The 23,291-nt window shown below is 46.5% G+C and overlaps 1 protein-coding gene across 3 annotated transcripts in view; it reads right to left on the reverse strand.

The window, feature by feature from the left end:
* Positions 1–23,291, reverse strand: part of STARD8 (StAR related lipid transfer domain containing 8) — a 565,518-nt gene that overhangs the window by 218,509 nt on the left and 323,718 nt on the right. The window contains exon 1 of one of the 3 annotated variants that reach the window (XM_086918345.1): positions 21,595–21,744. The exons of the other annotated variants lie outside the window; for them this stretch is intronic. The gene's annotated coding sequence lies outside the window, so the exon portion shown is untranslated. Of the gene's footprint in view, positions 1–21,594; positions 21,745–23,291 lie in introns of those variants that run through there. 3 annotated transcript variants of the gene reach the window in all.

The raw sequence follows: 23,291 nt of genomic DNA on the forward strand, positions 1-23,291 counted from the left end.
ATAAAAAAATATATATATGTGTAGATCTTACACTACGAGCAGGACCACTGGAATTATGCGGCAGGGGAGGGCCAAATTGTGCGTCAGGGTTGAGTAAATTTTGCGGCAAAAAATGGAAAATTATGTGTCATAATGCAGCACGCTTCGTTTATTATTCCTGAATTATTTGTCATTTTCACACTTATTACCATGGTCTTGGGCTTTGGTGCACCTCATTTAATACCCAAATACAGCAATAAGAAACAGAAGATGAACCAGTATCCCATCAAAACAGGTCGTAAGGCAAAAAGACAGGGGAAACAGGGCAAAAGATGCCCGGTCTAACATCCGGGCACAGTTAAATTGTGGTCCCTTTAGTGGTGGGGTATTAGTCTGACTGGCGGGAGCCCCTTCCCCCCTACTTCAGTAAGGTCTACGGGGTGTATTATAGGGAATCATCTGTATTTTGGCACAATTGAGGGCACTGCAAAGAGCCTCTGTGAGCATCTTGGCTGTTCAAGTGGGGGGGGGGGGGGGGGGGGGGTATATCTGTTTCGACCTCTACCTTTTCTAAGTATCCATTCCATGCCCCTATACCTCAGACTCTCCTAATGCACTTCAACACAGTCTCAGTCATAACCACATAATTCTTTTCAAATACTTCAACACAGTCTCATTCATAACATAACCATCCTCAAACACTTCAACGCAGTCTCATTTATAACCACATAACTGCCCTCGTACACTTCAACGCAGTCTCACCAGAGTGTCAATCCGTCCTCACATCACAGAACTCATGCCTCAGTAAAGTCTCCCTACTTTCCCCTTGCTGTGGATTTTTTCTCCAGTGGCTAAGTGAAGGAAGAGAAGACAGAAAGTATTTTCTTGAATATTGGAATGCTCAATCTAGCTACAAGAACACCTTTAAAGAGGAAATACTGTTAAAGACAAAGAAGTAAATGATATATTAGGGTGGGTGTAAGTTCATCCCTGGTGGTTGCGATGGTCCCAGGGCGGCCCGACCACCCTGGTACTAATAGGGCGGTCAGAAGACTGGCACGTCCCGCGAGTCTGGTGTTCCGTGGACTGCCAGATTCATAATAAGCCCCAAGGTCTCTTTTTCAGAGCTCAGAATCCTCCAGAAGGGCAAGGCTGCAGGATGTATCCGACATTGGGTTCCAAGAGGTGGGTACCTTCTCGCAGAAGGACCACAAATGGATATGCTGCAAAGAAGCTCCAAGTGAAAGAACCCAGCTATTCGGCCCAGCGAAGTGACGTCGAGGCCGCGTCTCTGATTAAGACCAAGCAGTGTCTGGACATTTTTCTAGTTGGCCCCAAACCCGACATGGCAGAATTAAGATTTTAATTACTCTAGTTTTCTTATTGGACAGCTAATGCTTCCACAGTAAATACCGTTTTTGGGGGCTTGTCACTGCAGTGACATAGTAATATTAAACTTCTACATGTCCCATTTTTAAATATTATGCACCTACGTAGAGGGCTACAACACCTACATAAGGGGTGAAATATTAATATTTAAAAGGGAGGCTTTTCCCTTGTCAAAAGGGTTATTTAGAAAGGTGGGGCTACAGGTTTAAACTGCAGCAGTCTGGCAACCATGGCAGGCCTGAAGCCACATTTGCCATGACACATTAGTGGAGGGCGTAGCAGGTGCAGCAGACCGCAGGTGACATACAACTTTCCATGCCATGGGTGTATTTCCACACCATATAGTGTGGCCTTACAAGAAAGTTTAATAAGCCAAATGGGAGTTATGCAATTTAACCATGTTTTAGGGATCAGAGCACATGTACTGAGGTCTGATTACCAGTGTCCCAGTGCAACAAGTCAAAAAAACAGCAACATCAATCCAAAAAGGTGGCGATGACGAAACAAAAGCGATACTATCTCCCACCACTGCAGGGAAAAGCCACTGTGGAGAAATACCTTCACATTAAGACAACTACTGAGAAACCTCATCAGATATGGCTAGTGAACGTGTGATTTTAAGAGATAACTCTATAACAAACTGCTAAACTTCCATTAACACCTACTCCATCTATGACCCTACATCTCCGTTTACAATCAATACCTGCACTACCTGGTACCATCACCAAACCCTGAATCCTAACCTAAGCCTAACCCTAACTATTACTGCAAGCTTGTGACTGTAGCCCAGGGTTCTCCAAAGTCGGTCCTGGAGGGCCGGATCCATGCCAGATTTGTAGCATATCCATATTTAGATAAATGCAGTTATCTCTAACTCTGGCGTGGATCCGGACCTCCAGGACCGGCTTTGGAGAACCATGCCCTAGCCTATTGTTTACTCCAACACTACCCAATACTCTTGTAACACAATAAACCCATTTATTTAAATGCTTAATTTGAACCAATTTCAAAATAAATTCTGTTTTATAGTAGCCTGTGTTCAGTATGTTTCTCCGCTTAAAAAAAACCTTTCGCTTGAGGCGTGATATTTTTATGTCTGGGGTTCCCCTTTAATGACAGAATCCCAGTGTGACAAAAGGAGAGAGCCCTACACAGTGACCCTATTCAACACACTGGACTCCATTTATTTGGCCAGATGAATGGGGGGTGAAGTTCAGAGACACAGGGATAGGAGGTGGGCAGATGAGTAGGGTGGTTTCAAGACTTTGAAGGTACACTGGTGGGATTATCCTCATTGTGAAGAGCTTGGGTGATGTCAGAGGTAAACAAGGTCTCTCCCTTCAAGCTGTTGCATTTGCAACTGTCCCATTGGGTCAACCAGACAGACTAACCCAACATATTAACAAGCATTTACAATGCAATGGTTTTGCCTTTGTTAAAGTTAGAGCTATTGGCATTGCTCTTGACATTATATTTATTTATGTTTTTTTAACATAAATAAATGGCATTGCCATTTACAATGCCACTAGCTTTATCTCTCGCAAATGACACACACAAACACACACAGAGCACCCCCACACACACACCCATACAGAGCCCCCCCACACACACCCACACAGCCCCCCACACACACAGCCACACAAAGCTTCCCACACACACAGCCACACAAAGCTTCCCACACACACAGCTACACAGAGCCCTCCACACACACCCACACAGCACAAGCAGGCAACAGGGGCACACGGAGGCACAAGCAGTGGGTGCATCGGTGGAGCTGAGTGGTGGGTGCATCGGTGGAGCTGTGTCGGTGGAGCTGTGAGGTGGGTGCATCGGTGGAGCTGTGTGGTGGGTGCATCGGTGGAGCTGTGTGGTGGGTGCATCGGTGGAGCTGTGTGGTGGGTGCATCGGTGGAACTGTGTCGGTGGAGCTGTGTGGTGGGTGCATCGGTGGAGCTGGGTGGTGGGTGCATCGGTGGAGCTGTGTCGGTGGAGCTTTGTGGTGGCTGCATCGGTGGAGCTGTGTGGTGGGTGCATCGGTGGAGCTGGGTGGTGGGAGCATCGGTGGAGCTGTGTCGGTGGAGCTGAGTGGTGGGTGCATCGGTGGAGCTGGGTGGTGGGTGCATTGGTGGAGCTGGGTGGTGGGTGCATCGGTGGAGCTGTGTCGGTGGAGCTGTGTGGTGGTTGCATCGGTGGAGCTGTGTGGTGGGTGCATCGGTGGAGCTGGGTGGTGGGTGCATCGGTGGAGATGTGTCGGTGGAGCTGTGTGGTGGCTGCATCGGTGGAGCTGTGTGGGGGGTGCATCGGTGAAGCTGTGTGGTGGCTGCATCGGTGGAGCTGTGTGGTGGGTGCATCGGTGGAGCTGTGTCGGTGGAGCTGTGTGGTGGGTGCATCGGTGGAGCTGGGTGGTGGGTGCATCAGTGGAGCTGTGTGGTGGGTGCCTCAGTGGAGCTGTGTGGTTGGTGCATCGGTGGAGCTCTGTGGTTGGTGCATCGTGGAGCTGTGTCGGTGGAGCTGTGTGGTGGGTGCATCAGTGGAGCTTTGTGGTGGGTGCATTTGTGGAGCTGTGTGGTGGGTGCATCAGTGGAGCTGTGTGGTGGGGGCATGGTAGAGCTGTGTGGTGGGTGCCTCGGTGGAGCTGTGTGGTGGGTGCATTTGTGGAGCTGTGTGGTGGGTGCATCAGTGGAGCTGTGTGGTGGGGGCATGGTAGAGCTGTGTGGTGGGTGCATCGGTGGAGCTTAGTGGGTGCATTGGGGGAGCTGTGTGGAGGGTGCATTGGTGGAGCTTAGTTGGAGCATCGGTGGAGCTGTGTGGTGGGTGCCTCGGTGGAGCTGTGTGGTGGGTGCATCAGTGGAGCTGTGCGGTGGGTGCATCGGTGGAGCATGTAACTCAGTATGTAATACCATTTCCATTCCATTCTATGAACTTTATTTCGGTCATCAAAGCCAATAAAAGTGCATACAAATAAAATACAAAGTATGTCATTGATAATGTTCTTTTGATGCGGGTTCTACCGGAATAGAAATTCTTAAGGATTTGTTGAGAGCAAGAGCACGAGGAATCTTCACAGACGGAATGTCCATTCTAAACATGCAAAGGGTGCTTCCATTAACTCCAGCACATGCTTTGCAAAACTTTAAAGCAGAAGCTCCAACTCGCAAGCATAGAGTTTCACTTTTACCTCTGCCCCTCCTTGCTCAATGACAATCAACGCTCTCTAAAGTCAGCCTGCTTAAACCGAAGTACAATAGCACGATAAAGTGCTCTGAACAGAAAAACCTGCAGTGTCTAAGCGCACACATTGAGCACAATTCAAAACACGAAACAGTAAGAAACCAGGCAGAGATAAGTCCCAGAATGCAGTTTTAAAAGGCTATGGCTGATTGGGTTGCATAGAGCAGGGGGCCCCTTAACAGCTAAGTAAAGGATAACTAAAATGGAGAATTTCTTAAAATACTGAAGGGTTATATTTTAAAAAACACAGCGAAAGGACACTGGCTGCCAACTAAAGCCCTGTTCCCAACCAGATGACTAAAACATAATCCAATAGCAAGCTCGTCCTTCACAATGGCTTGAGATAAACATATTCCTTCCCTTCCGAAATACTATAAGCACATTATGTTTTCAGGACATTGTTTTCTTGCTGCTCACTGCCATGATCTAATTTATGATTTCATCTTTATTTTTTCAAACCACACCTAAGCAAGGAACACAATGCATGCACGTACATAAAATGCTACGCTATTCATCTGAATCTATAACATACCACACAAAACTTCAAAAATTAAATTACGTCGCTCCTTGTCTCAGGAAAGGCTTTAGCCAGGCCTAAGTTTTTAGCCACCAGTAAATTGCATGGTAATCACACCGTTAAATGAGAATCTTCAAGTCCCTAAGATTTATCAGCTGAGTTGTTACCGAATTGTGATGGGGCTGTAATACCATTTACTGTGTAATATGGTGGAATATGGACGGAAATGGGAAAGTCACAGATGTGGCTGTAAATTTTCCTGAATGTCACATGGCATATTCCTAACTCCCAAGATGCCCCTGAATCATGTCAGACAGCTATATCCCAATCCTCGTTTTTAAGCAACACTGTTTTGCCTTCTAGGCGTGTATGTAGTCTATCTTCATTAAAAGCATGGGCTTGGAACTTTCAGCAGGGGGAGGGGAGTCTGCGGGGAGCGGGCCTGGCTGAGACAACAGGAAAGCACGGTCACCAGCGGGAGGGGGGCGGGAACGGGGACGGGAGACGCTGCGAGCAGGAGAGGGGGTGGGAACAGCGGGAAATTAAAGCAAGCACCACACCTAAGCAAGGAACACAATGCATGCACGTACATAAAATGCTACGCTATTCATCTGAATCTATAACATACCACACAAAACTTCAAAAATTAAATTACGTCGCTCCTTGTCTCAGGAAAGGCTTTAGCCAGGCCTAGGTTTTTAGCCACCAGTAAATTGCATGGTAATCACACCGTTAAATGAGAATCTTCAAGTCCCTAAGATTTATCAGCTGAGTTGTTACCGTGGAGTCAAGGTGAGAATCACGATGCATCTGGAGTCGCTGCCCTCCCGCCCGCCCCTCCCCCCCGCCGATGGATTTATGGCCCACACTTTTATGGTGATCAGTGTGTGATTTATCAGTGCCCGCGAAAACAAACACGGCTTCCTGCAGGGAGGTCCCGCGCTATCCGTGGCTTTTGGAGAAAAAAAAATTAGTGTATGGTTTACAAAGAGAGAAGGGGAAGGGAGGGTTCGAGAGCGCAATGGTCGTTATTTTTCATCAAAAAGCTTATTTTTCATCTAAACACAACAACCCTTACGCCGAAAAGCGACCTTTAGTGAGGGTTCTATGCGGTATGACGTCATGGCTACTATGTACTTGGTAGGGTTGTCAAGCGTGGCTGTCGGCTCTCCATCTGGACGCTGGCCCGGCGTGCACGCGGGCGTGAGTCATGCCTCCAGAAACTTTCTTGAACAGAGATTTTATCCCTCCTGGTTAGGCCTATGCAGAGCCCGGACATGAAAATCACTTCCATTTTGATGAGAGGCCGAATGTGCAACTAATAGGTTGTGTAGAAACTCTGGATTGGAAATGAACCTTAAAGCGCTGCATTGATCTGAGTGAATCGATTTCACTGTTCTCGAGAAGCGCTGCCTCTGACATCGACTGGTTTAGAGGAGACCCAAACATATACAAGTTAAAAAGAAAGGGAAATGTGTGAACGAAACCAAGATGTTTCGCCTAAAACTCTACCTCGCAAAGGGCTGGCAAATGAAGCTCCCCTTGAACAGGCCTTCCGAACTCCTGCAATGCGCTGGTATCGTATACTGCTATCAGGAAAGGCCAGACTGACACACAGTCATTTTCTCGATGGGCTCTTCGGCATTCTTCCCCCGGGCTGCCGGGGGCGGGCACTTCCGGCCGGCCGCGCTAGGATTGGCCGGCCGGCCAGTCACGGGGCGGGAAACGGGGGAGGAGAGACGCAGAAGTGCCGGCAATGCCGGACCAGACTCGGGGGCGTTCCCGGCGTCGCGTGACGTCGGCAAAAGCCAAAGAATGTCGGGAACGCCCCCGTGTCTGGTCCGGCATTGACGGACAGGCCCCTCATCCAATGGCTAGGCTCCATTTACGGAGCCAGCCAATGAATGACGAGGGCCGACCCAAAGCACACTACAGTTCTCATCAGGTTTTCGCCTGCGCGAAAAAGATGCGCAGAGCGCATCTTTTTGGCGAGGCAAAACCTAAAAACGTACTTTTTATTTTGCTCTTCAAACCTCAAGTTTGCAGTTTCAAAGCACTGTAAGCAACAGGTGTTACTACTACCCAGAATAATGGTACTCAATTTACTGAACTCAGAAGGATGGAAGGCTGAGTTATTCTGGCTAAGATTGGTACTTGTGACTGTTAAGTTCACTGGAGATGTCAGCGGCGAGCATTTAACCCACTTGCGAAGCCGCAGGCCATAAGAAGCACACAGGTTCCTTCTCCCTTCCCAACAAAGGCAGACTGGAGACACACAAGTCTTAATTTTGCTTGAAAGGCCCTTAATAGATCCAGACTCGGAGGATGACAGGGTACCGCCCACAGAGAGACCCCTCAGGGTCCAAAGAGCAGCAGAGCTCCCTCTATTGGCCCCAGCAGCATGAAACGGCTAACATGGCAGTCCTGTGGCCAGGACGGCTGTGGCCCCTGCAGTCCTGACAGCAGCACGGCCGGTTACCGGTGACTATCTGTTCCACGCTGGGAGCACCAACCCCCATCCCACACCCACACCATGCAAGACTCACAGCAGCTGACACGTCTCACCACCCACTGCCACCCTCCCAAGCACTCTCCCTTTCACCCAGTTTGTGCTCCGTGTCAACAAACTGCCCCTGGAGAGGCCTCGTACATAGCTGGCCTTGTGGTTACCCAACAACACAGGAACTCTGCCACAAAATGCTATAATTATACATGTTTTCACCTCTCGGAAGCCGAAATAGTGCCTGCTTATAAACAGATTTTATTTTTTACTCATCCATGGGCTGGTTTTTACTGGGGCAACTAGAATTGTGTGATTTGGTATGGGTTTGCCGTATTTGCCACATGATTCATCATCTGCTGCATAATTTGCAAATTAAAAAAAATACATATATATTTCTAGCTCAAACGGCTCCTAAGTTACTAAAACCCAGCAATTTACAGCACAGAAAAAGGCTCTTCGCAAAGGTTTACCTGTCACCTCCCTCTGGCTTATTGTCATATTTGGGTATTAAACTGGTACCAATGAGGTGAAACCTATGCCCAGCGTTTAAGAAGTGTAAATATGTCATAATAATGAAGTAATACTATCATAAAATCTGCTGCATTATACCGCATAATTTTCCTTTTTGTCCTGCATAATATAGTTGACTGTGCTGCATAATTTAGTCCTCCCCCCACTTAGTTCCGGTGGGTCTGGTCTATGTTTAAGCTCTTCCTGTTCTGCACATGAGCTGCAATGTTGCTCAAGTAAGAATCTGGCCCCAAGCACTACAAAGATATTGTTTCGTTTCGAAAACCTTTATTTCGGTCGCTAGGACCATAAAAGAATACACAAATCAACAAAGTAACAGACATACATGAGCAATTCATACAATTCTATACAACACTCCTTGAAAAAATACAATTGTTAATTATAACTCACAGTAATAGGTTTTACTGGATAAATGGGGTGGGAGATGGGGAGGCGATAAAAGTGGGTATAAATAGGAAACAGTTATTTTAGTTGAAGTTGGTGCACTCAGCAGACATAGAAGAGGTGACAAAAATATTTCAATAAATAATTCAAGAATATGCTATTTACAATAAAATCACATTCATCATAAATACTTGTATATAAAAAACCAATTACAAAGTCTGTATCTCAGAAAACTAATCTCATGCTAGTCACATTAAAGTTGGGTGCCGATATGCAATTTATAATTATTTTTCATTTTTGATTAAGGCCCATCTCCTTTGCCACATTGTGTTTAAATAGCGTGAAACAGCATATACAGTGGGTTTGGATGTGTCGTATTTTAGGACTCGAAATGCCTTCCTGCAATGCTCGAACCCCAGATTCCGGCAGAGGTGTACTAGCCAATAGCGCCTCGTTTTTTGGTAACCTAGGCAAAAAAAAAACATGCAAATCTGTTTCTTCTTGTGTGGAAAGATATCATTGTCTCTTTCGTACCTTTCTTCAGTTTCTTTCTTCTCTGAATCTCTAGCTCTAACTTTATATTTCTCTTTCATTGTGCCCTAAACTAGTATTTCTGTAAAACACTCCCCATTCTTTATATGCTCCTCATCATTCCCCTATCTCGTTCTCTTTGCGCTCTTTTTTTCATATTTTTTCTACATTTTAAGTTCTCCTTCGTTATTCAGCTTATTTCTCCACTCCTACTTTCCTTTCTCAATCCACCCTTTATATATTTCTCTGCTTTGTATGCAATCTGATTTCTTTTTTTGGGCCACTTTGCTTTCATTTATTATTCCCAAACACCAATTTGTTTCCTTTTCTAATGCTTTCCCTACCCTTCGTTTTACTTTTTCATTCTACCTTTTTCCCTTTCACTTGTGTGTTTCTTTCATGTTGTATTATTTGCTTCTTCTTCCTTCCACTCTGCTCTGTCCCTTCTTTTTGTTTCCACCCTTCTTACTGTAGAAAATCCACCATTTCTACAGTTATCTCCTTTTGATGGACCATATAGTTTTGGGTGTTAGAACTCCCTACTAACCAGTGGCAAAATGCCTGTGTTCCCTTTTAAGCATGGTTGGATTGGCATATTCCTAATTGGTATATTTAACTTGCCTGTAAGTCCCTACTGTATCGTACAAAATGTGCCAGGGATTGTAAATTAAATTACACTAGTGGATTGCGGCACCTCTTGTGCCATCTAATACACTGACAGTGTCAGTGACAGTGAGACACACACACACACACACACACACACACCCAAGTTTATTGTGGCCGAAGACTTATGTTACCTTGTAAATGCTCAAATTGGTTAGGGGTGGCCCCATGGAACTTTTACTGCATTGGTTAGAGCAAACCCAGGAGTCATTTGCACCCACTAGCTGGTGGAAGGCCTAAATGTGGTATCTCCAGGCACCCACCTCAGAACAGTTCTAAACCTGTGAACATCAGAAGAGGACTGGACATGATGAGATTCCTGAATGACTGGACCTGCTTTCTTGTACCAAGGACAAAGAAGTGGACTTGAATGGTCATAGGCTGACTTTCTGTTCAAACTACAGTGATAAAGCTACAAGTGTTCTTTCCTGCAACTACCCAACTGGATCTGGACTGGACCCTGCTGACGGCTTCTGCCCGATACCCCGCGAGTCTCTTAGTGCAGTGAGGCTTCAGAAGTCTACTGCCTGGGTGCCCTCGGACTAGAAGGACTAAAGCCAGAGTGAACGTATTTGACCAGCATGAACCTCGTCAGAGTATCAGACCCGCACTCCATCACGCTCAGCATCAAATCGCACCAGTGACACTTTGTGCTTTTTGGCTCCATTTTACTGCAAACCTTTAGCATCTCCAGTTTCCCTTATTGATTGGCCCTTTGTTTCATTTTATTATTATAATGTATTCTATTTTTCTAAATTGGCTTGGGGATTTTTGTGTGTTGTGTTTTGATTTAATACTGTTTTGGTACTCCATAAATACTTTACACATGGCCTCCAAGTGAAGCCTGTCTGCTCAGTGCAACGGCTACCAGGCGGCTGAGCTCAGGTTAATTTAGTGGCTTTAGTGATTCACCCTAAAGGGGATTGTGATTATTATGTGAGGTGGGTAGTTACCTCCCCTCAACTAATACTCCAATTTCTTACACTTACTATTTTTCAGTGCCTTTTCTTTTCCTAACATCCTCTTTGCTCCTCCCACTTTATATTCTTTCATTTGCCTTACTTCTCTATGGAGCTCTCGTTTTTGCTTTATTCTCTTTCACCTTAGTGTCTGCCTTAATCTTTTTTTATTTTCCCCTTTCAAAACTTGGTTTCATTATTTCCTTTCTTTTGTCTTCTAAGTTCCTTCTTTCACTCTCTGCATTCTTTTTAGATCTCGCCTACCAGACAGCGCCAGAAGACATATTGTGCGCTTACCAACAACATACTGGGGCCTAAAGCCCATCACTGTCTACCACAGGTGGCTTACTTGTTTCTCTAATTTGTCTGATTCTTATGCAATGTCTTTCCTTTTCCTGGATTATCCATTTTCTGTTTGTCCCTCACCTTAAGCATGGTCCCTTTACCATCTCTCTGATAGGCTGACTGTATCCTACCACTTCTTTCTTTCAGAGAACTTTTCTTTCTTTTTTGGGTTAAGCAATCAGTGGCAGTGCATGTGTTTTCCTGCTCTCTCTCTTGTGTGCTACACTTAAATACCCGCCCCCTATGCTCTCTGTTGCTATTGCACATGTGGTACTTATCCCCGAGATCCCCTTCTGCACACTACTGCTCTCCCCCTCATGTGCTTCTCCCCCCACTCTGCTGTCATCTTTGTCTGCTTCTCCCCACCCCCTGTTCTCACTCACTCTCGTTTGTGCTTCTCCCCTGCCCTACATCCTTCTCTGGATCCGGTGGTTCTGTCCTCACACGCAGTGTTGCTGTCTCGCTCCTGTGCTGCTTCTCTACCCCCAACACAAAATCCTACATTGCCTCCCCACCCCAAGTCCTTTTTTTTCAGCACTTTTACGTTAAATATGTTTAGTCAACTCAAGATGTGATGTTGTTTACCTGACATCGGTTGTGGTTTCTGGGTTAGCAGTGGGCAGTTCCCCAAGGCTCAAACGTGTTTGTAATATGGAGACAACATGAATATTATATCTTGGCTCAATCCTGCAGCTTTGGTCAGGGAAGGCTCGTGAACTCTTGTAGAAAACAACATGAATGTGCAGTGCCCACCCTCACTCCCACCTTCCCTGTTCTGAAAGATTTAATTTTCATTGGTTATATTTACATTTGTTTGCAGGTGCTCAGGGGAAGGGCAGTGGGGTGTTGAGTTGTAATGTTGTAGCCCATGTCTCGCCTGAATTGTCCTGAATGTTTGAGAAAATATCATGAATAAAATGTGGATGCCGTTTGACTCGGGAAAAAAATCTTCGTTTTTAGGTTTACCAATCCAAGAATGACGCAACCAACAGCAGTCACGTAATCACGTCATTGCGCCTTTTTAAATGTATTTATTGTACATTTTTTTGCCGATTGTATAGCAATGCCAAAAGACCGTTTTGGGATAACAGGTCCCAAAAGGGAGACCCCATTTGGCTTTGCCAATGCTTGGTTTTTTCCCATGTCGTCATTTCTCTTTCACTTTGTAACTTAGTTTGTAACTTAGTTAGGCCTAATATTCGTAACAGCACCAGAGCGGAGCAGCAAACACAAAGAAGGGACACATACAGATATTTAAAAACCCCTGGGAGGTCATACACTGAATAAGTGCTACCACTGTGTAATCGTTTTTCTCATACACGTTTTTGAACATGTTTCTTTTTTTTTAAAGTTTCAAATGTATTATATTCCTAAAACATTTGACTGTATTGCCTAATCTAATGTAGGTAGGGCAAACTGTTTAGGACCAGCGTTTGATTTTGAAAACAACCCCATCAACTCCTACAGGTTTGGGGGGGAAACATGATAGCTCTAAAGTGGTCAGTCCTGACCCTTGTACCATTCTGGACTAATACCTTCCTCCCGCTCAGCAGCACACCAGAGTATGGAAGCCATGCTCGCCACGTCAATCTACAGACATCAGGTGTGGCTACCAACTACCTGAGACAGCAGATCTACCCCTCACCCTGAAGGACCAGGCTCTAGGACCCCTCCCCCTTAACTTGGTTGAAAAACTCTCCCCAGCTTTATTTCTGCAAAGATTAAATCCTGTTCTACCTTATTGCCTACATGTAAGGACTGCTGAGGAGAGATAGGGTTTAGTCAGTGGTGTGCATATTACAAATCTATCTATCTGTCTATCTGTCTATCTGTCTGATCTATCTATCTATCTATCTATCTATCTATCTATCTATCTATCTATCTATCTATCTATCTATCTATCTATCTGTGTGTATATGTACACACATACACACACACATATATATATATATATATATATATATATATATATATATATATATACACATACATAAATGTGGCCGGCCATAACCAGCAAAATTTCTAAACTGCTTCCAGTGGAATTTAACGGCCTGATTAATGCAATCCGCACAAAACAGGCCGACTTTGACTTTTACCCTGTTAACAGAAATTCCATTGAAGTCAAAAATTCACAAATCCACCCACCCCCAGGGGAGTGGACACAAAGTCTGGCACACACAGGGTCCTCTGTGTCCATTCCGAGAAAAGGTTGCAAGTGCTGTGTCGCAAAAAGGGCAGGCCGGCACGCCGCGGGCACGCAACGTGCCCCGCGGCTGTTCTCAGCGGTTATTAGGGCACCAGAGTGGAATTCAGCACAGAAAAGTAATTATTAATAGGGCACTCAGTGGTGCTGGGCACAAAACTGTAAACGAATTCGAAAAGGCCTGAGGCAGAAACGAGAAAACTGCAACACTGAGTGAGAAGGAGGAAAGCTGGAGACTATGTAGGACCCGTGAGTAGACGGAAGGGGCATGGAGCCGCGCCTGGCCTCACTATCGTTTCCTATATGTACATGCCCTGCTCCACTTACTCACCACACAGCTCTGTGAGAGTGACGAAAGCTCTCTATGCACGCTTACTAAACTAATTCAACCCAGAATGTATTTTCATCCATAAACTTTTGATCTATCTCACTAAAAGATCCATGTACCATTTATATCAATCAGTAGATTTGTAGAGCGCTACTTGTCACCCGTGAGGGTGTCCAGGCGCTGGCAGGGTCCAGTGGATTAGCCGAATAGACAGGTCTTCAGGGACGTTCCTAACTCTGGAAGAGATTACCACCAAAAGCACTTCAACACCTTGTTAAGGGTAGTAAGCACTATATAAATACAATTACAATGATATGAAGTGCCCGGGGGCAATAATGCTATCCGGTGTTAAAGATGGGAACATGGGCCCGAGGCGACCGCTTGGCAAGCCCCTTCTGTAGTACACAGGTGTGTCAATCTCTCTTCCGTAAAGCCTTAAAGACCTGGCTTTTTTCACAGATTTCAGTATGTGCAGGTCATTTTGTCTACATTTTCAGTCCAGCAATTAGCGCATTGACGCCCTTGGGCAAAGTTTGCGCTCTATAAGTTTAATATTCATTCATTCATTCATTTACCTGCAGTACATATAGCCCTGGCACGTGCCCCCCATCAGCATGAGGTCTTGACCATGCCTCTGCGCCAGGGCCACAACATGGCGCAAAGGCTATGTGGCCACCAGAAGCCACACTAAACGTGCCACACAGTCAGTGCGCCCTCCCGAGGGAAACCCCTACAAGAGAGACAATGAGGTCCCATGGACGCCAAGGACAGCCCCATACAGACCTGAGTCCCCATTGAGATGCAGGGAAAGAGACTGGCAACCTCCATCAGCTGGGCCACCTTTCACCCACGAGCTGCCCCAGGGCAGAGGCGAGCTCACAGCTGTCCTTGGGGCACAACAGCATCTGTGGGAGGGCGCAGTGACCAGTTTTGCGTCCAGTGTACCCATTTCAAGGTATGCCCAGGGCAGACCAGAGCAGTGCACCCTATGTACAATATGCCCAGATCTTTACTGGACTAGCAGAAAATAACATGCCACAAGGCACCACACTTGGTAGCCAAATATATGTTTACCTCACATGGCACATGTGAAATCACTGGTTTTCTTACAACCCAGATGGTGTGACAGGAACTGGTTCCCCAGTTCTGTCAGCATAGGTGTAGCATTGGAGTGTAATGTATTATTTGTATAGTGCTTTTCAGCACTGCACTGGCCTTGAAGCGCTGTGGACGTCATGCATAGCTACAGTGTGAATACTGCAACTTCATCCTTTTGGGTCTGGCTGTATTGAGGCTGAGTGTGGCGTTGGGAGGCCTAAAATATTGTATCTTTCCCTCACAAAATCTCATGAAATTCCTTAAAAGTGTCACAAAATAAAAAATGTGTAGCATTAGAGACACATTTGTTTACCTGAGCACACTCATGTAAAAAAAAATTTGTGAGATACCGGTAGGAAGCAGAAAATGTCTGCTGGAAAGACATTTTTTGGGTGAAACAATCTTCTGCCGGTATGTCGTAGGATTTTTTGTTTTAAGGAGTAGTATGCAGTCAGATAACAAAATCAGTATGTGATATTTTGTGGAAAAGTGCAAGTTTCTTGTAATGCGAAAATTTGGGAGAATCATGAATTATTTTGACGGCATATTTAAAAGTTTTCCCAATCCTAGTGTGGACTAGATCATGAGGGCAGGGTGGGAATCTGAAAAGTTACTTGGCAGCCTGTGACATTCTGTACATAAAGCCCCGTGACCATCTCATGAAATGTCTCGCATCGTGACTGCACGCAGTTACTCATTTTTAGTCGAGTCTACTAGACCGTGCAGCTGTAGGGTTGTGAAGACATACTGTAAGCTTACCAAGAACCCTCACAGGGGCCTGCAGCCCACCCATAGCTTACCACAGGTTGGCTTTACTGTCACTCATTGGCCTGCTGCTTATTCTGTCCCTCCCATGTAACATTGTCAATTTACTTGTGTCCTTCCACTGCTCACTTGCAGCGAACTACTTTTTTGCTTTGTCTTAAGCACTCCACGTGAGTGCATGTGTTTTCCAGCTAACTGTGCTTCTCTTCCGCCCTCTGCACTCATGTTGCTCTCTCGCGCCTTCTTTACTCGTGTTGCTCTACCTCGCCCATGTGCTTCTGCCATACTGCATTGTGATGCGGGCACCCTGGTGCTTCTCCTCCCGGCTCCACGTTTCTCTCTCACTTGCCTGTTTGCTTTTCTCCCCTCCACACCATATTTTGCTCTCTTGCGTATTTGATTGTCTCGCGTCCTCTCCCCACCTGTGCTCTGTGTTGCTGTGCACCGCACAAGCCCGTGTTCATTCCCACCCCTGCGCCTCAGTGATGCTTCTGCCTCTCATCCCCTGTGGTGTTTCCACCCCGTGTTGCTTCCCTCTTACCTGCTTTAAAAAAAAAACTCAGTTTTTTTTTTTATTTACCAATCCAACTCGAATCCGTAAATGGTGCGCACTGCGCTCCTGCAAAATGAAGTGGTGGAAAGGCATAAGCTACTTTCTACTCATCTTTAGCCATGCTGCACAACATCACTAAAAATCATTTCCAAAGCCACAGGTTCCAAAGGTGAGACCGATTGGCTTTGCCAATGCTTATTTTCAATTTGTGGTTAGGGAAGCAGATTTCTGGAAAAGGTGGATTCAATTCCTCTTAAAGTTGAATAGAAAAATGTATTTTGCCCATTTTAAGTGACAACACAAACCCCCCTTTGAGAGCAGTGCAATGGGTTCCACGTGACAGAGGCAGTGCAGAGGGTAAGCGCATAAAAAGTTGCAAATGGTACTCATTTTCATAATCTAAGATGGATAAAATGCTGAGCTGGTCCATGTGGAATCCAACCGGTGAAATGAGGGCCAACATTAAGTCCCTGCAACAGATGCATCAGTTCACGAGCCTAGGGCAACTTTCCATGGAGAGGAGTATGTGTGCAGAGAGATAGTCGCCCAGTCTATGGGCCCTCGGCATGCAAAGCCAGGGTGAGATGCCCTTGCCAGGATGCCAGTTTTAGTAAAAAAAAAACATGACTACTTGGAGGCTAGTGCATGGTAACAACAATAATAATAATAATAAACTTTATTGCGTGATTAATAAAAATCTTTGCAATGACTCTTTTAAAAAAAAAACATTGGAGTAGATACATAATCAAAAGTTTTACAAAAAAAAGTTAAAACAGTAAAAGAGGGTAAAAGATATGGACGAAAGATCCGTGCAAACTGATGCAATACATTGTGTTTGTAAAAGAGAAAAGCATTTTGAGATTTACTGAGTCTTTGTTAATCAAAGGAGAGTTTCTTGAGATGCAGAAGCGAGTCTTGTTGAGTCAAGTTCAATCGCTGGCCTCTGGGTTTTGGATTGTGTTAACTGTTTTCATGAAGCGCACTAGGCTGCAGGCTAATTGAATATCTTCTCCCTTGAAGCTGATCAGCAAGGCTTGCCTGCGAGTTCGCACACCTTTTTGGTTCCAGAGCTGTGTTAATTTGCCGCTTCGAGCACTGTCTAGAGCTTTGCAGCTACATAACAAGTGCAGAACGTCCTCCTTTGGATATTCGCAAAGCCTGCAATTGGAATTCAGTTCCAAGCGTTTCCATGGGGGAAGATGCACTTTTGACGGAATTACCCCCATCCTCAGCCGCAGGAAATCTTCCTTCACCTTCCTTGAGAAGCTGAGGTTGAGGTATGGCTGAGGTAGGGCGCTAGTGTAACCTTGGATCACAAACCACCCATGTGATCTCCTGGTTAGGGCGGCTTTGTCTTCTTCCATGAAAATAATTTTTACTGACTTGTTGACAAGGCGCTTGAAGCACTTGTGTGAACAGCTCGAGTGCCACAGGTCTTCCAGTGCAAGGGATTTTATAGCTGCTTGAAGGTACACTGTTGCGGGGGATCCCTTGTTTGTCTCCTGCTCTTTCCAAAGTTGGGCGTTCAAGGAGTCTGGTTCAGCATTCTTTATTTTGTGCCAGCATTTAGCATATGCACCTTTACGTGCTATTTGCTGCTTCTGTAAACCAAACTCCAACCTTAACTGTGCTGGGGAGGTGTAGGGGGGGAGTGAGAAGAGTATTCGGAGTGTTTTACTGACCACATTGTCTAGAGTGTCCTCATCTCTCCCTCTCATGCATTCACTGCCGTATGTTATTGATGGTAGTAATTTTGTGCGCAGTATATCCAGCAAGGGGATTAAGCTTGGGCCCGCTATTTTATTCTTAATGTTTTTTAAAGCGATGGCCAGTGAAGTCCCTCTGTTTTTTATTGTTGTTACGTGTCGCTGGAATGAGCCGTTGGAATCAAAAGTTATCCCCAGATATTTGTATTCCTTAACTGTTTCCATTTTTAGGTCGTGCAGAGACCATTGAAATGTTTGCTTTTTTGATTTTTGATTGAAAACCATCACCTTCGATTTTTCCATGTTCATGGTCAGGCCGTTTTTATCCGAGAATGTACTTGTTGTATTAATAAGATGTTGCAGGCCTACTGGGGTGTGGCTGATTAGTATCAGGTCGTCTGCATATAATAAGTTCGACAGTGTAAGCCCCCCTAGCTTTGGGGAGTGATGGTTGCAGTTGTCCAGATCTTTAGAAAGGTCAGACACAAAAAGGTTGAACAGGGTCGGTGCGAGGACGCAACCTTGTTTCAGTCCTTTTGTGGTCGGAATCTCTTTTGATAAACAATTGCCGGCCCCCATTTTTATTTGGATCCAAGTATCTGAATGTAGTAAGATCAGTAAGTTGAGCAATTTGTTGTCCACCTCCCACTTTGAAAGTTTTGACCACAATTTCCCTCTATCAATGGTAACAACAAAGATACCCTACCAGTGAAGAAGTGGGGTGCATCTGCTGGGGAGCAGGGGGTAAATGAAGGCAGTGTGCGCACGAAAAGGCAGCACTTCCAACTGGTGACTCCTGGGCAGTCCTCGGATATAACCACCCCATGTCAGCGGTGTGATGGAACACTCAGCAGGTCAGTAGCGGCCCGTATTTGGGACGAGTGGCGGGTGGGGGGATGAGGCCGGACATAGGGCTCATGAAGGGAAGGGGTCAGGCCTCCTCCCGCTCCTCTTCTTCAGACACAGGCTCCCAGAATACCCTGCGGCCAATCCTGAAGCTGCTTTCACATGACAGCAGGTTCACAATTGGCCCGAGTGCCCTTGATAGGTGCTCAAGGAAAGAGTGGGTGTCTATGCCTGCTCTCTTTATCCCCAGTAATGAAGCTGGGGTTGGAGAGAGGTTCACTGCACATGATGGCCGAGGCGGCCGGACAAACTATTATGCGCAGTGATGGGAGTGTACTACCACTCCCGGCAGTGGCGTCACCCCCCAGGCCCTGTCCCCCCCCCCAAGACTCGGCAGGAAAGGAGAAATAAAAACGAGTGTAGTTTAATTTCCTTTCCTGCAGTTTTTTTTGGGGGGGTTGAGGCTACTCCGCCATAGCGGAAGAGCTGCCGCTGCAGCAGGCACTTCCCTCCTCAAAGGTCTTTGTATATCCAGGAAGCAGCCAGTTCAAGTTATCTTTTAGGGGTCCCTCACCAAATACAGCCGCTGGGGGGTGGGAGGAGCAGATTTGGGGTAATTGTGAGTTATTCAGACTCTTCTTTAATATAATGTGTATTTGTAAAGTGCACATTCACCCAGAAAGCCATCTTGGCGCTAAATAACAGATGTTTATTGTTATCCACCTCCATGGTATTCATTTTATCGACCTCAGAAGGATGAAAGGCTGAGTGGATAAGCAGTGAACTGAACCTGTGACCATGAGGTTGAACACAGGCCCCGCAGCGGACACATTAGTTTGTTAAGCCACCAGGCCCTACATGTGCAAAAAACATTCCTCGTCAATTCACAGCTGTGACAAACAAAATAAGATGAATTTGCAAAAGTCCCCCACCCTCACTGCCCATCAGCAACAGATTCTCCCCTGAGAGGAGTAGCTGCAAGCCCTCACCCCCACCTCACACCCTGAGTGAAAGGGTGCTGAGCTAGAGGGCCTGTAAATGGGGCACTGCTGGCCTCTGGCACTGCAATGCTGTATCAGGCATGCTTAGCAACCTACATGAGCCCTCTCGCAGCCATCGCACGCCAACACAACCTCAACATCATCTCCTACGCCGACGACACCCAGCTGATCCTCTCCCTCACCAACGACCCCGCCACCGCCAAAGCCAACCTCCAGGAAGGAATGAAAGACGTCGCAGAATGGATGAAGACCAGCCGCCTGAAGCTGAACTCAGACAAAACAGAAGTCCTCATCTTAGGACCATCTCCCTCTGCCTGGGACAACTCCTGGTGGCCCCCTGCCCTGGGTACCGCACCCAAACCAACGGACCACGCACGCAACCTGGGCTTCATCCTGGACTCCTCCCTCACTATGACTAAGCAAGTCAACGCCGTCTCGTCTTCCTGCTTCAACACCCTGCGCATGCTTCGCAAGATCTTCCGGTGGATCCCCGCCAACACCAGAAAGACGGTCACCCAGGCCCTTGTCACCAGCCGCCTGGACTACGGGAACACCCTCTACGCTGGAACCACAGCCAAGCTCCAGAAGAGACTGCAGCGCATCCAGAATGCCTCAGCACGACTCATCCTGACATCCCTCGCCGCAGCCACATCTCTACCCACCTGAGAGACCAGCACTGGCTCCCAGTCAACAAGAGGATCACGTTCCGACTCCTCACCCACGCACACAAGGCTCTCCACGACACAGGCCCAAAGTACCTTAACAGCCGCCTCACTTTCTACACACCCACCCGCCAGTTCCGATCCGCCAGCCTCGCCCTCGCATCCGTCCCTCGAGCTCGGAAAGCCACCATCGGAGAAAGATCCTTCTCCTACCTGGCGGCCAAGACATAGAACTCCCTCCCCACCCACCTTTGACTGACCCAGGACCATCTCTCCTTCAGGAAACAACTCAAGACCTGGCTGTTCGAGCAGTAGCATCTCCCCCTCCCCCCAGCGCCTTGAGACCCTAACGGGTGAGTAGCATGCTTTACAAATTTTGTGATTGATTGATTGATTGATTGATAGCGCCTTGCGGGACATATTGTTGTTTAAGAGCTAGCCATAACTGAAAACATGGGGTCCCAGTGAAATGAGGTCACCAATGCGCTCCATGTTGGGGAGCGATAGGGGGGCGGGGGTGGAATGGTCACTGCTCTACAGGCTTGACCTGCGCCATGGTTGAAGGGACCGTCTCTATACGTTACCTTCTGGCCTACAGCACTTTGCGTTCACAACATTTCTATTAATTTTAAATACAATAATATAGAACCCTGCAAATACAACACCGGAACGGCACAAGACTAAATAGTCCACTAGTGTAAATTACAAACAGATCTAAAAGTTCCTTAAGCAACGTCCAGTGTTGTCAGAAATTAATTGAAAAAAATTGTTTAATAAAATAGAGCGACTATCAATATAGTTAGAAAAGTATAAATTAGTCGACCTTGCCAATAACATGAACTGTAAATGCATACTAAGTAAGAAATGTTATCATCATTTGGTTTCCAAATCATTTGAAACGAGTGTGTATGAAGCGCCGCTTAAATGCAATCACGATACAACACAACAGAAATGCCTCCCACGCGTGAAAGGGTTGTCAGTGCAGCGATGTAACCTCCTCTGTAGGAAAGCACATGGCAGCAAAGTTCCCAAGGGTGGCACCGGGCGAAAGGAGCTGTAATCCAGACTGTCACTCCAGTGCCCCGTGTGCTCTTCGGCAACTAATGAATTGCTTAGTCCCAGAGATGCATTGATTTCAGTTCAATTCAGAGCATCAAGAGTAGACTATCTCTTCTGCCCGTTCCCAGCTCCCTGAAGCCAGCCTGGGGTCCCCACTCGCTACATGCAGCCTCTAGAGCTGTGCTATGTATCTGTAAACATTAAGACATTAATTCCGTATTTTCTTCCCCCCTGGGCAACTCGCCTCCCCGTGCCTCATTCTTTCTAAACCTGAATCACCCAGCGAGTCCCACCTCGCCTTAGATCATGCATTCACCCATTCATCCATCCACTGAGTCTTACCGGGAGGCCGCGTCGGTGGCTTCTCTGCTCCGAAGTAGAGTGCAGCGCTCTGGAGCCACAACCACAAATCTGCTAGCCAAAAGGCTGCGCCAGGGAGGGGCAATAAATAGAGCAGGGGGCTCAGCGAGCTGCCTGCAGCGGCCAGCTCTTGTCACTGAGCAGGTGGCTGCACTGTGCCCTCTGTGGCAGCGACAGGCTCCGCCCACCAGCGGGGACGGACCAATCACTGCATGCAGCGTCCTAGGCTGCCCCCAAAGGATCAATAACGGCTCGCAGCGTCCCAGCCTGCCCAGAGGGACCAATCACGGCTCGCAGCGTCCCAGCCTGACCCAATGAACAGAGTCCAGGGAGTTCATATTAAAGAAACTAGCTACTGATGGGGGTGAAAACGAATTAACAACCCAAACAAATACAAAAACCAAGATGGTAAAATGATTGACTGCCCCAATGAATAATGGTAATAATTAAGAAAAAAGACAACAGCCAATACCCATATTTGAAAATTAAATGATAAAAGTAGCACTGATGAAACAATCATTGGCAAAGCCAATAGGTCTGGTGTCGGATGACAGACTTTTCTGCTATGTCAATGCGTGTTTTGTTTTGTCATGATATTTGCAAAACGTGTAGCTGGGGATTTCGCTGGGTCCTCGTCAATCTAAAATATTGACAAAAAACTAAAATATTTTTAGGTCTAAAAAAACATGCATTGGCATAAAAGTCCCGGGCACTGAAGGAACTACTTTGTGTGTGGATGTGCTCCTTGGGAAAGAGAAGAATGCAGTTGCTGATAATGAAGTCTATAGTGGATTAAGTGGGCTGACCCATTACTCCATGATGTACAGTTGCGGCTGCTACCAGATGGGAACAGTGAGGCGGGGGTTAATTAACCCAAAAAAACATACTTACCCAGGAATGGCCAGCCGCCGCCTCCCCTGCGTCCTCTTACTTTCTGCAGTGTGTCCGACAGCAGAAAGAACCCGGCACACAGGCTCCCCTGAGCCAATCACTACGTTGCAATGCAGCGTTGTGATTGGTCTGAGAGCCGTAGATCGGCGCTCAGACTGGAACAGGGAGCCTGTGCATGTTCCTTACCAGGCTATGTAATGCAGCCTGGTGGGAACATGCAAAGTGCGCATGAACTGTTTGGTTGGCCCAAGAGGGCCGGCCAAACAGTTCATGCGCACTTTGGGAGTGCAAACCATGCCTCTCCTTCCCCGGCCAGCCCCGCCCCACCACACACTTTACACAGGCCACTAACTGTATGCAATCGGAAAAATGAAAAGGCAATAATGATACTTTATTGTCATTTTATTTTTCCTTTTTGCTCAGTGTGACAACGCTCCTCCGCCTTAGCGGAGGAGCCGCCCCTGATGATGCATGCTGTATTACAGGCTTCTCCAACAAGTAGTTCGTAAGCTACTGGTAGCTCTCCAGCTACTTTTAAGTAGCTCTCCTGCGTGCAGTCCAGCCTATTGATTTAGAAGCTTTGCTTGTATGAATACCTGTGTGCCAAAAATGAAAAGTGTGTATTGAAGACAAAACTCTGTGTATTTTCAGAACTCATAAACTGATGTTTGGAGCAAAAGGGCAGAATTTGGAAAATATTTTTAAGACACATGTTTCAGTGAAAATTACTGCAGCGTTTTGGAGACTTACTGCTAATATAATTACCTTGGTGCCAGAAGCAATACATC

This window comes from Lissotriton vulgaris, chromosome 4_1, assembly GCF_964263255.1.
Source record: "Lissotriton vulgaris chromosome 4_1, aLisVul1.2, whole genome shotgun sequence".
NCBI lineage: Eukaryota > Metazoa > Chordata > Amphibia > Caudata > Salamandridae > Lissotriton > Lissotriton vulgaris.